Source organism: Pan troglodytes, chromosome 13 (assembly GCF_028858775.2).
Source record: "Pan troglodytes isolate AG18354 chromosome 13, NHGRI_mPanTro3-v2.0_pri, whole genome shotgun sequence".
Lineage (NCBI taxonomy): Eukaryota > Metazoa > Chordata > Mammalia > Primates > Hominidae > Pan > Pan troglodytes.
In genome coordinates this window covers 133,272,385-133,284,667 of record NC_072411.2, presented here as the reverse complement: position 1 = coordinate 133,284,667, position 12,283 = coordinate 133,272,385, and the positions used below count along the sequence as shown (strand labels likewise).

Sequence of the window (12,283 nt, the reverse complement as noted above, 5' to 3'; positions counted from 1 at the left end):
GTTTTGGTGAGCTGAGATCGTGCCATTGCACTCCAGCCTGGGCATCAAGAGCGAAACTCTGTCTCAAAAAATAAATAAATGAATAAAATAAAATAAAAAATAAAAACAGCTAGGCTTCTGGAAAGTATAAAACAAAGCAGGTTTAATGGATATATGAATTAAGATTCATTTCTTAATAACACAGACAACACTAATAACAATGAAAATTTCTTTTTGTCTTTTGTAGATGTTTGGGGATGGACAGTTTATGGCTGAAATAGTATAATAGTTCTGCTTTACTAGGTGTTTGAAGACTCAAATTTCATACCAAGTCACTATTGCCCTCTGACATCTTCATAATCCAAATTGGCTGCTAAAGCTTGGGCCATGACACCTGTATTCCCAGAAGCTGGGTAGTAGAAGGACTGAGGAAGGAACAAAAATCTGGTTGACTTCAGATTTCTTAGCAACAACATTGGGTTTAAGAAAAAATGGAAAAATTGTTTTAAAGTATCAAAGAAAAATAACTTTGACCCTAGATTTGGATTTCTAGCTAAATTATCAGGTATATAAAGAATCAGAAGGCATATCACATATAGCCCCTCTTTGAAAACACTATTGGAGGAAGTGCCCTATCAAAAAGGGAACTAAATCTGGCTGGGCATGGTGGCTCACTCCTGTTACCCCAGCAATTTGGACACCGAGGCCGGCAGATCATCTGAAGTCAGGAGTTCAAGACCAGCCTGGCCAAAATGGTGAAACCCCGTCTCTAATAAAAATACAAAAATTAGCTGGGCATGGTGGTGTGTGCCTGTAATCCCAGCTACTTGGGAGGCTGAGGCAGGAGACTCGCTTGAACCCAGGAGACGGAAGTTGCGGTGAGCCAAGATTATACCAGTGTACTCCAGCCTGGGTGACAGAGTGAGACTATCTTAAAAAAAAAAAAAAAAAAAAAAAAAAGAACTAAGAGTGCTCAATAATAGCAAGTAAGAGGGATTAAATCACCTGTCTAAATAACAGTGCAAGGCCATGCCAGCAAAGCACAGCCTAAGTGGGTATAATAAACTGGGAGGGTGGGTGGCAGAGCCAGGGTGAAACCTACAAGTTGACCAGAAAGGGAATTAACCCCATCCAGGTCACCTCTGAGGAAGAGAGAAAGACAAGTTCTAGAGAAGCACTGTCAGATATACTGGGATTTTTAGCACATTCTTACAAGGCTTGTCTAAAACCAACATGCTCTGCCTCCTGAACTATATATTCTCAGCCTCTAAATCTCCACAACTAATTACAAATTTCCATAGGCGGGATGGGGGATGGATCAGAGGGGGGTGGAATGTTAAACAAAGGTTGGAGTCCAGGGCCAGTAAAGTTTATCTTTATCTGTGTTATTTACACAGCAAAGGTTCTGGTATTAAATTAACAGGAAACTGCAAAGATCTTTTTTTTATTTTTTTAAAAAGGCAAGATGCCAAGAATCTTTCTTCCTCCTCTCCCACCACACCCTAGAAAAGCATCATACAATTAATGGACTTCTTCTTTCTCTGGAGTTCAATGAAGATATAAAGTAAACTGGGATTTTTGAAATACTTTACCTCTTCATGTTCACTTAAACAGAATTTGGTGGGAATCAAGTGATGAGAGACTGGTGTGGTGGCTGACACCTGTAATCCCGGTACTTTGGGAAACTGAGGTGGAAGGATTTCTTGAGCCCAGGAGTTTTAGACCAGCCTGGGCATCATAGCGAGACCCCATCCCTAAATAAACAAACAAACAAAAATCAAACAGCTAGTTGGGTATGGCAGTGTGTATCTAGTCACAGTTACTCCTTGGGAGGTTGGGGTGGGTGGATGGCTTGAGCCCGAGAGGTCGAGGCTGCAGTGAGCCGTGATTGTGCCACTGCACTCCAGCCTGGGTGAGAGATCAAGGACTTGTCTCCAAAAAAAAAAAAAAAAAAAAAAAGTGACCAGAAAGTGCTGGTTTGGAAAACAAGGAGTAATCTCCCTCTAGTTGCTTACCAGCTCCTTTTCCCTCTTTACTCACACTCTGTCGCCCTATTCTCCTCTCCTTCTTTCTTCCTTTCCCCCCTTCCCCTCTCCCCACCTCCCCCTTTCTCTCTTCTTTCCTTTCCTTCCTCTCTTCTCTCCCTGTACTTTTCCTCTTTTTCCTAAGATGTTTGATTTGGGGGCTACAAGGAAGGCTGGACCTGGGGAGACTTTCTGGCTTCCTGGGGAGCCAGGTGGAGGGAGGAAGATCTTTAACATGAGGAAGACCTCAGAGGGAAAGGAAATTGGAGGAGCCCCCAGGACCCATGGAGGAAAGAGGCTGAGGTGGGAAGAGGGGCTGGAAACTTGAAACTGGGTCTGACAAGTGCTGGGGGCCCCTGAGGTGGAGCAGGCCTGCTCGCCGGTGTGCTGGGACCTCGTTTCCTCCTCTGCCAGGCCCAGGCTGGTTCCCATCAGGGCACCAGGAATGCAGATCTCTGTGCCAGCTGGTGTTCCTATGGGGGTCAAATATCTCAATTTCGCCTGAACTTTAGGGGTCTGGTGAAGGTTTGTTAACCCACTTATACAGGAGGTTGCAATTTTTTGAATTGCAGACATGTGCGAAAAATCAGACCTTGGCAGTGACCTTGAGCAGCAGGATATAAATAACTCCCACATGCTTAGCGTTCCAATAATGGAACACTAGGCATAAATGGGATTGAAGAAGCCTGCAGGAAATGCTGACGGGCAGAGGCCAGGCTCCCGTGCCTATCATGCTCCTGCTGAGCCCTGGACTAGTCAGTGGTGCCAGGAGGAGGGGCAGGCAGGCCCCCAGGACACACCTGTACTGGCTGAGGGCATCACAGTGGGGGCAGTCTTCCGTCAGCCGACACCTGGCACATAACTGTGGGGAGAGTGTCTACACCTGTCACCTTGGTGGCCACAGCTGCAAGGTGACTTCGTGGGGATCTGTGAGCATCTGAGGCCCCAGTAGGGGTGAGGAGGAGAACAGCAGCTCATTTGTGCAGCAAGGACATATGGTGACTTCGAAGCCACTCAGTTTGGGCCTCCTTTCAAATCTACTGGGCCAGATCAAGTTAGAGCTTCAGTGTAAGTCTCCCAAGGTCCCCTCCTGGGAGAATGGCACCAGCCAAAATTGGCCAGGAAGAAACCATGGTCTCTAAGAGTTGAATGGGACCCTGGTTGGCCTTTCCCTCCCCCAGGACAGGGCTGCACCAACTGCACCCAAGCTGGCACCTCAACTATCAGGCCCGTTGAGGTTAAAGTGGAGCAAAGAGCAGTTATTACTGGAGGCAACCTTATTCCTCCCCCAAGTCTCAGAGCAGGTGCCCTTTTATAGACTATCAAATACAATGTGAGCTGTATCTGTGGGGTAGGCATGAGGGCCGGTGCCCACCACAGACGCCCTACCCCTGTATCTGTATGTCTCATTCCGTTCACTTTCTGCAGCTCCTCGGTCCCTGGCTGATGAAAAAATAGGAAGTGTGCAAGTGTTGGGGCAATGGGCAGTGGGTGACTTCATGATCATCGTTCACGAGGTGCCTGATATAGAACAAGGTGACCATTAAAATAATCTTATGATAACCTTAGTTGCCCAAGCCAGCTCCTGGCCAGTGCCTCTCTTTCCCAGAGGGGTGGATCAAGAACCCGGTCAGGAAGATGGGCTCAGTGAGTGCATGGAAACATGAGGTTCCTCTGCACCAGATCTTGTCAGAGCTCTGTGACTGACCCTGACGTGACTCTGCAGGACACGGAGCTTCTGTGATCACTGGCTAGAGGATGTTCAGCTTACCAATTTCAGGTTGCACTGGACAAAGATGATGGCGGTGTTGCTAATGACACTAAGGTGGCACCACCTCACCACTTTAGAGAAACTCTCCACCACTTTAGAGAAGCCTCTTATCAGTGGTAGCGGCAGATGGACAGGCAGTGGTTGCCAATAGAGCTTTCTGCAATGAAGAAAATGTTCTAAATCTGTGCTATCCAGTACAGTAGCCACTAGTCACATGAGGCTATTGAACAGCTGAGATGTGGCTTGTGTGACTGAGGAACTGCATTTAAAGTTTTGTTTAATTTTAAGTAATGTAAAGTTTAAATGGCACGTGTGGCTAGTGGCTCCCATATTGGACAGCACAGGTCTAGAAGGTATGCTATCATCATTCTCTTCCAAGGTTGATTTATTTCCATGGCCTGATTAACAACTTAGTTTAGATTGGTTTTCAGGTTTAGACAGTGACAGGACAAAGGTACTGGCTGTGGCAGACACTGTTGGTTTTCTGCTCATTGGCCACTCATGCTTACTGAGCTCTGATTTTGGTATAAAAGCAATGGACCCAGCCTCAGGGGTTGAAGCGTGAATAGATGAAGCCAACTGTTCTTCATTGCTAGTGATTGGTCTTGAGGTGGGCATGCTGCTCAATTCTAGCTTGTCCAAGACAAGCAGAGATTTCCAGGAAAGATTTCCTTCCCTGACTAGGGAAGTTGACAGGCCCTTTTGGGGCCATCATCTTCCTTGCTTCACAGAATGTTGTGTGAAGACTTGATATTTGGAGCTACGGCAGCCATCTTGCTACCATGAGGGAAAGGCCAAAAGAATCAGTATCTTTCTATGAATTGTTAACGATATTTGGAAAAGCTCAGTGAACACCTTACTTCTTTGGTGTTGTCAGTTTTCACTGCTTTGAGAGTAATTCTGCCCTTCAAATTGTATAACCCAACATCTTCCTTAAATTGTTTTATATTGAGATAGGACATAAATTATTAAATAAAATATTTAAAATAGGTCAAATAATAGATTGCCTTTAGAAGGAAATCCAAGCTACTGGTAACAGGATGGCTTCTGACAAAGGGAACTGACAGGTTAAGATTTATGGGTGGGAGGGACATTTAACACTGCCTATCCATTTGTTTCTTTTGAATTTTGTTCCACAGGAATGAACTGTCTACTCAAAAATAGGTTTATTAAAGTTAAGGCCAGGCGCAGTGGCTCATGCCTGTAGTCCCAGCACTTTGGGAGGCCGAGGCAGGCAGATCACTTGAGGTCAGAAATTTGAGACCAGCCTGGCCAACATGGTGAAGCCCCGTCTCTACTAAAACTACAAAAATTAGCTGGGCATAGTGGTGAGCTCCTGTAATCCCATCTACTCAGGAGGCTGAGGCAGGAGAATCACTTGAACCTGGGAGGCAGAGGTTGCAGTTAGCTGAGATAGTGCCACTGCCCTCCAACCTGGGCAACAGAGCAAGACCCTGTCTCAAAATAATAATGATAATAATAATAATAATAATAATAATACTAAAATAAATAAAGTAGTACATGAGGATCTTATTTTGCTGCATGGAAGTAACCGCCCAAAAACTCAAACCTGAGTTGTTAAAAGTATGTGTTGTTTACATAGGTGTGTTCACTTTGTAAAAATGTATTGAGCTGGTCACTTATGATTTATGTCCTTTTCTTAATATAATAACAAGTTTACATTAAAAAAGCGGTGGCCTTTTTGGAGTGGAGCTCAGAGTTGGAAGGAAAACCAGGAGGCGGCTTTGTTTCCATTGTAAAAGCTATTCTACTTGCCCTAAAAAAAATCTATGTATATTATTACATACTTTGATTAGAAAATATATTAAACAAAGTAGAAAAGAAAAAAGCTAAACATCTTGCAGCTATTTGGGATTGCTGTCTTTAAGAGCCAAGCCTTGTCCAATCTATTTGTATAAAACACTGAGTAATTAATCTACCCGTTCACTTATTTCCTATTGGAAGCCATAAGGAGGCCATTGGTGAATATAAGTAACTTCTGGAGCATCTAAGGCACCTCACCAAGTCCTAGGCCTGATAGGGTCAGTGCAGTGGACCAGCACGATGTCCTGCAGGATGGTGAGGTGGCTAAGGTCCACCCAGCACAGAGCCCACGAGCAAGATGCAGACAATGTGCTGCTGTCCACCCCTCCAGGAGCCACCATTCTGCACTGGCCAGAAGACGGGAGAGTTATGTAGAGCTGTGAGGGGAATCACCCACTGCCTCCACATGTGCGCGCACGCGTGCACACACACACACACACACACACACACACACACCCCTTTTGACTCATTCACGGTGATATCAACATCTATGTTCCCAGCAGGGACGCAGTGTTCCTCTAGATTTGCTATTTTGTTGAAGGGACTGGGGAGGGTCCAAGGGCTTCCCTTTGCTCCCTCTGTCATAATGGCCCTTACTTTTTGGGTCACAGAGCCAGTGTGGAGATTCCGCCTGTAGCTTAGGGGATCCATTCCAACTCTACACCCAGGCACTGGAGAAGTGATGGGTTCAGGATTCCATCAGGTCTACCATGAACAGGAATCCCATCAAATTTGTCAGTAGTGTTCTGTTCCCCAGGGGGTCTGTGTCAGTTTACAGTTACTGTCCCAAACCCCCTCAAAGGTCTGGATCATCCCTTTCCCCACTGTAGTTTCCCTGGTCCATGGTCAGTTCCCCTGTGGGAAAGGAAGGGCTAAAACAGAGAATATATTTTTGATGTTATCACATGGTCTTTTCTCAGGGGGACCTGGCATCCACTTAATTCAAGGGACATATCAAAGAAGCCCCTCTGGGATGTTCTGCTGGAATCAGGGAGACCAGGAACAGTCATCTTGGGATGCTGGCCCTGGCATTATTGCTGCTGGCCCCTCAGGACCATGCTATTGGACCCTTGACTCTGCTGCAGCCATTGTGAAAAATCTCTGGTTGACCACAGGGCCTTTGCATCACTTCCTCACAATCCAAAGCCCTTGGCAGGAGCATCTGATTGGCTAAGCTCAGATCACATGACTATGTACTAGTTATAAAGAGCCTGGAAGAGAGAATATTTGATTCTCCGTTGGCTTCCCTAGAGAGAAGTAGATAGACCCTGGCACCCCACCTGCCCAAAAGACCTCCCACTCCAATAGAATGATATCTATCTGGGCACCAGGTAAGCAAAATGGTGATTTAAAAAAAATCTTTGATTTTTGTGTGGTTGGGTTTTCTACAATGAGTATTTATTACATGCATAAATTTTAACAAGGAGTCTGTCATTGTGTACACTTTATTTTATTTTATTTTATTTTGAGATGAAGTCTCGCTCTGTCACCCAGGCTGGAGTGCAGTGGTGCGACCTTGGCTCACCGCAACCTCCGTCTCTTGGGTTCAAGTGATTCTCGTGCCTCAGCCTCCCGAGTAGCTGGGATTACAGGCACCCACCACCATGCCTGGCCAATTTTTGTATTTTTAGTAGCAATGGGGTTTCACCATGTTGACCAGGCTGGTCTCAAACTCCTGACCTCAAGTGAACTGTCCACCTCGGCCTCCCAAAGTGCTGGGATTACAGGAGTGAGCCACAACACCTGGCCATTGTGTATATTTTTCAGTCAACCAGTTCCAACAGTACAATTACTATTATACACATGGGGAGCATTAAAAATGGTTCCTGAACCTGAAAAGGTCAGGAACACTGATACAAGAATTTGGGGCCCAGTCATTTGTGTGTGAGTCTGAAGTTGAAACTGGAGTGGCCTGTCTGGGTCCTGCTTGGCCCCGCTCTGTGGGGGTTCTGGTGGCCTCTATTTGGGCCCCTTGAATTTCAGAAGAGGTTGTTAACCCTGCGCAGCTGTCTATTCAAACATTGAGATTTACGCTTAACCAGCAATGTGGAATATTCTGGATCCTTGTTAGATCAGAGCCACAACCTCAAACTCACTGCTGTTCAATACTTAGCAAACATTTTGTCGAATTGAAGAAACATTTAGGAAGACTTGTCTCCATGGCAGTACAAAGAAAAAGCGTGCTCTCTACTCACAGCACTTCTGGCACCAAATACGTGGCTTTTCCATATCACGAAATTCCCCAATTCTCTGAGGATACCAGCTGGGTGTCCAGTGATTCAATTCTAGCATGAACAAACTAGAGTTCCATCAAAGCATGCAGGTTAAGGGCTCAGTCCCACAATCCTGCCCCCCACTTCAGATGCCAATCTCAAATAGTGGGCCCCCAGGTTATTCACACTTCTGTCTGACTTGGCTACAAATTGGGGCCTCCTGTGAACCCTTCCTCAGGTCCCGTAATTGGTTCTAACAGCTCACATAACTCAGGGAAACACTTAATTTGTGTTTGCTGGTTATTATATGGGATACAATAAAGGGCACAGATGGAAGCCAGGTGAGGAGCAGGTACAAAGGGAAAGGTCCCACAGGCTCCCGAGCAGAGGAGTTTCTGTCCTCATGAAGTTGGAGTGCACCACTCTCCCAGAATGGATACTCACCCACCCAGAAGCTCTCCAAATGCCTTTTTTGTTTGTTTGTTTTTGACAGAGTCTCGCTCTGTCACCCAGGCTGGAGTGTAATGGCAGGATCTCAGCTCACTGCAACCTCTATCCCATGAGTTCAAGTGATTCTCGTGCCTCAACCTCCCAAGTAGCTGGGATTATAGGTGAAGGCTACCACGCTCAGCTAATTTTTGTATTTTTAGTAGAGACAGGGTTTTGCTACGTTGGCCAAGCTAGTCTCAATCTCCTGACCTCAAGTGATCCTCCCACCTCAGCCTTTCAAAATGCTGGGATTACACTCATAAGCCACTGCACCTGGCCTGTTTGGGGTTTTTATAGAGGTTCTGGTTATGTAGACATGATTGATTAAATCTTTGGTCATTAGTGATTACCTCAATCTGTAGCCCTTCTCCACTCTCTGGGGGTGGGGGTGTTTGGGGAGTAGGGGTCAGGGGAATGGGGAATAAAGGAGCTGAAAGTTCCAACCCTTTAAAATACATGGTTATTTCCTCTGGCCATCAGCCCCAGCCTCCAAGTGTCAGCTTATTAGATAAACTCAGGTTTGGTTGAAGAAGCCTTATGATAAGTAACAAATACTCCTCACTCCTATCACTCAGAAATTCCAAGGGTTTTAGGAGCTCTGTGCCAGGAACGTGGGATGAAGACTAAATATATATTTTTTATTGTATCACAGTATCATGGGCAGTCACACATTCATTCATGCACGAGAGAGCTCCATTCCTCATTAGCATTTATTTTGGGGATTGAATATGGCAGCTTGGATGACCCCATGCTTTCCACCCCTGTAGGATTGCTTTATTTACACTCACATGGGTTAATGTGTTAACTTAAATAAGGGAGGTTAACAATCCTCGAGGTACTCATTGTTTTGTTTACTGTAAAGATGGTTTTAGGGCCTTGTTTACTACGTGACACAGGCCATTTGGATAGAAACACATGGAAGAAATACCTTTCTGGTCTTGGAATTTGTCTTCTTCTGAGCACTAGATTTGTTTTTATCCAATGGACATTGTGAGTAATACAGCTGGTCTTGTTTCTTCTTTGTATAGGCTGCTGGGAAGCTGAGTCAAATTGTGACCCATATCTAGCAAGTGTAAAGGACTTTCAAGGCAAACATTTTGTGTATTAATCTCATCCCTGGATTCACTTTATTTCTTTTGACCTAATTTTCTTTCCCTTCTTCCTAATGTCCTCCATGTCTTTTTTTAAAAAAAGTATTTTGTGAGTTAACTTAAATATTTTTCCTTTATTTTTTAGTCAGTGGAAAATAAAAAGAAAGGTACACATAAAATATTTAAAATCTTATATTTTCTCCTGGCCTCTTACACTGCTCTCTGTGCCATTCTCTGATCCTGGAAGCTCAGGGATTTTATTGGGTTTTAAGTTTTCATTTTAGTCTGAGAATAATCATTTTGTTACCACTCCTGTGTTTACTGTGGTAGAAAGAATTGTCATCGGCCAGGCTCGGTGGTTCACGTCTGTAATCCCAGCACTTTGGGAGTCTGAGGCTGGCAGATCACGAGGTCAATAGATTGACAGCATCCTGGCCAACATGGTGCAATCCTGTCTCTACTAAAAATGCAAAAATTAGCTGGAAGTGGTGGTGCACGCCTGTAGTCCCAGTTACTTGGGAGGCTGAGGCAGGAGAATTGCTTGAACCCGGGAGGTGGAGGTTGCAGTGAGCTGAGATCGCGCCACTGCACTCCAGCCTGGCCACAGAGCGAGACTCTGTCTCAAAAAATAAAAAAAAAGAAAAGAAAAAGAAAGAAAGAAAGAATTGTTATCTACTTGCATCCTTTAAAAAGTCTTTTTCTGGTATGTACTTGATACTGGACACCATAATTATGAACTTATCTTTATTCTCTGGATAGTGGAATGTGACTCAGAAATCTATTCAGAAATTCATATCCTTGTGCAGTTTTTTTTTTGTTTGTTTTCTTTTTGGAGACAGAGTCTCACTCTGTTGCCCAGGCTGAAGTGCAGTGGTACAATTTCAGTTCACTGCAACCTCCATCTCCTGGGTTCAAGCGATTCTCCTGCCTCAGCCTCCCGAGTATCTGGGACTACAGGCACACGCCACCATGCCCGGCTAATTTTTATATTTTTAGTAGAGACGGAGTTTCACCATGTTGGCCAGGCTGGTCTCAAACCCCTGACCTCAGGTCATCCGCCTGCCTCAGCCTCCCAAATTGCTGGGATTACAGGCATGAGCCACCATGCCCAGCCCCTATGCAGTTTTATAATTCTCTAAGAATTCTAAGAATTTTGACTTTTTCAGCATTATTTTTTTCTCTTTGGCCATGGACTTGGGACAGATTGACATCATAAAGTCACTAATTTGTCCCTAGAAGCAAACTTGAGAAGACAACTCTGCGGTCCACGGAGCTCAGTAGAACCTCAGTTAACTGCTGGCTGCCTCCGCCACCAACAGATACAACAAAGGGCTTTTGATACAACAGTGATCGCTTGCTTACACTACGTATGTATTTATTCTGGTGTTATTTTGAAAGCAGTCACTGCAGTCCTCTTCTCGGCACGTTTCTTGTAGAAAAAAATAAAACTTAAAGTCATTAAAAAAGAAAAAATTATCACCCATCTTCCTATTACTAGTAACTAGGGGGTTAGCAGTCCAGATTTTTAATTAAGTGTATATTCAACAAATATTTATTGATAACCTACTATGTGTCAATCTGTTAATCACTGTGTTATGTCCTGGAATACAGCAGGATTCAAAACTAGATGTCATCCATACTGTACGCCTTATACTGTGATCTCATTGCCCATAATACATTTATACAAACCGATCGCCCAGTATATAGTGTTCAGTGACCTGCTTTTCTCCCTGGACATACACATTCTGGATATCCTTCCATGTCATCTGTAGGCCAACATCATTATTTCAAAAGGCTGAATAGTATTATGCATATGATTAACCATAGTTTATTCTAATCAGTGCCCTAATAAAATGAACTTTTATGCAATTATAAAAGGCACTTCTGTGCACATCCTTACAAATATGGATCTGTGCACTGGTCTTATTATTTCAAGATGCTGTTAAAGCATCCTCAGATGCACCGGTGTGGAATATTGGTTCCACATCACCCAGGATCTTTCTGGCTTTTCTAGTTCAATGACTGCAGCTGCACCCGGGTGATCTTTTTGTGCAGTAGCCCACAACGCTTACATTTAGGTCTATCTGACCAGGAATGCTTGTGAGACAGTGGAAGAGTGAAAGAGAGGGGCTGGCTTTATCCTTTTTTAAAAAAAATCGAGACAGAGTGAGACTCTGTCTCCCAGGCTGGAGTGCAGTGGTGCAATCTCGGCTCACTGCAACCTCCGCTTCCCGGTTCAAGTGATTCTCCTGCCTCAGCCTCCTGAGTAGCTGAGGTTACCAGTGTGTGCCCCTATGCCTGGATAATTTTTGTATTTTTAGTAGAGATGGGGTTTCACCATGTTGGCCAGGCTGGTCTTGAACTGACCTCAAGCGATCCACCTGCCTCAGCCTCCCAAAGTGCTGGGATTACAGGCGTGAGCCACGGCACCCGGCCTGGCTTTATCCTTATAATAATATTACATCAACAGCATCATCTTAAATTGGTCTTTTAGTTAATAGTTAATGATTAAATTGCCTTGTCACTTGTCACTTCTAGTGGCGGAAGGAGCCAACTCTCCTTCTATTTCTTGGTACATTCTTCCTGCGTTAGCGTGTTGCTCGATAAGTGTGTATCTGGTAGGCGAATGCATGCAGGAACAGATCCCAGGACTGGAGAAATGGTGTGGACGAGGGACAGACAATCCACAGTGGGAGGTGACACATGGGAGGCAGAGGGGATATGCTGACAGGCAGGCTGGAGTTTAGTAGCATGGACAAGTTAAAGATGCATGTTTCAATTTCTAGAGAAAACTCTAGAAGCAACACCAAGAGGCTGAGCTAAAATTTAATAAATGAAGTCAATGGCATACTACATGATATCCAATTCACCCAAAATAAGAGCAAGAAGGGC

The 12,283-nt window shown here is 44.6% G+C and overlaps 1 long non-coding RNA gene across 1 annotated transcript; it reads left to right on the top strand.

Annotated features, from left to right (window-relative positions):
• Positions 1–6,251: 6,251 nt before the first annotated feature.
• LOC107973953 (uncharacterized) lies at positions 6,252–10,758 on the top strand. Its single transcript, XR_001716504.2, has 3 exons — positions 6,252–6,332; positions 6,519–6,929; positions 10,628–10,758. It is a non-coding gene; the product is annotated as an uncharacterized LOC107973953 (long non-coding RNA).
• Positions 10,759–12,283: the final 1,525 nt, after the last annotated feature.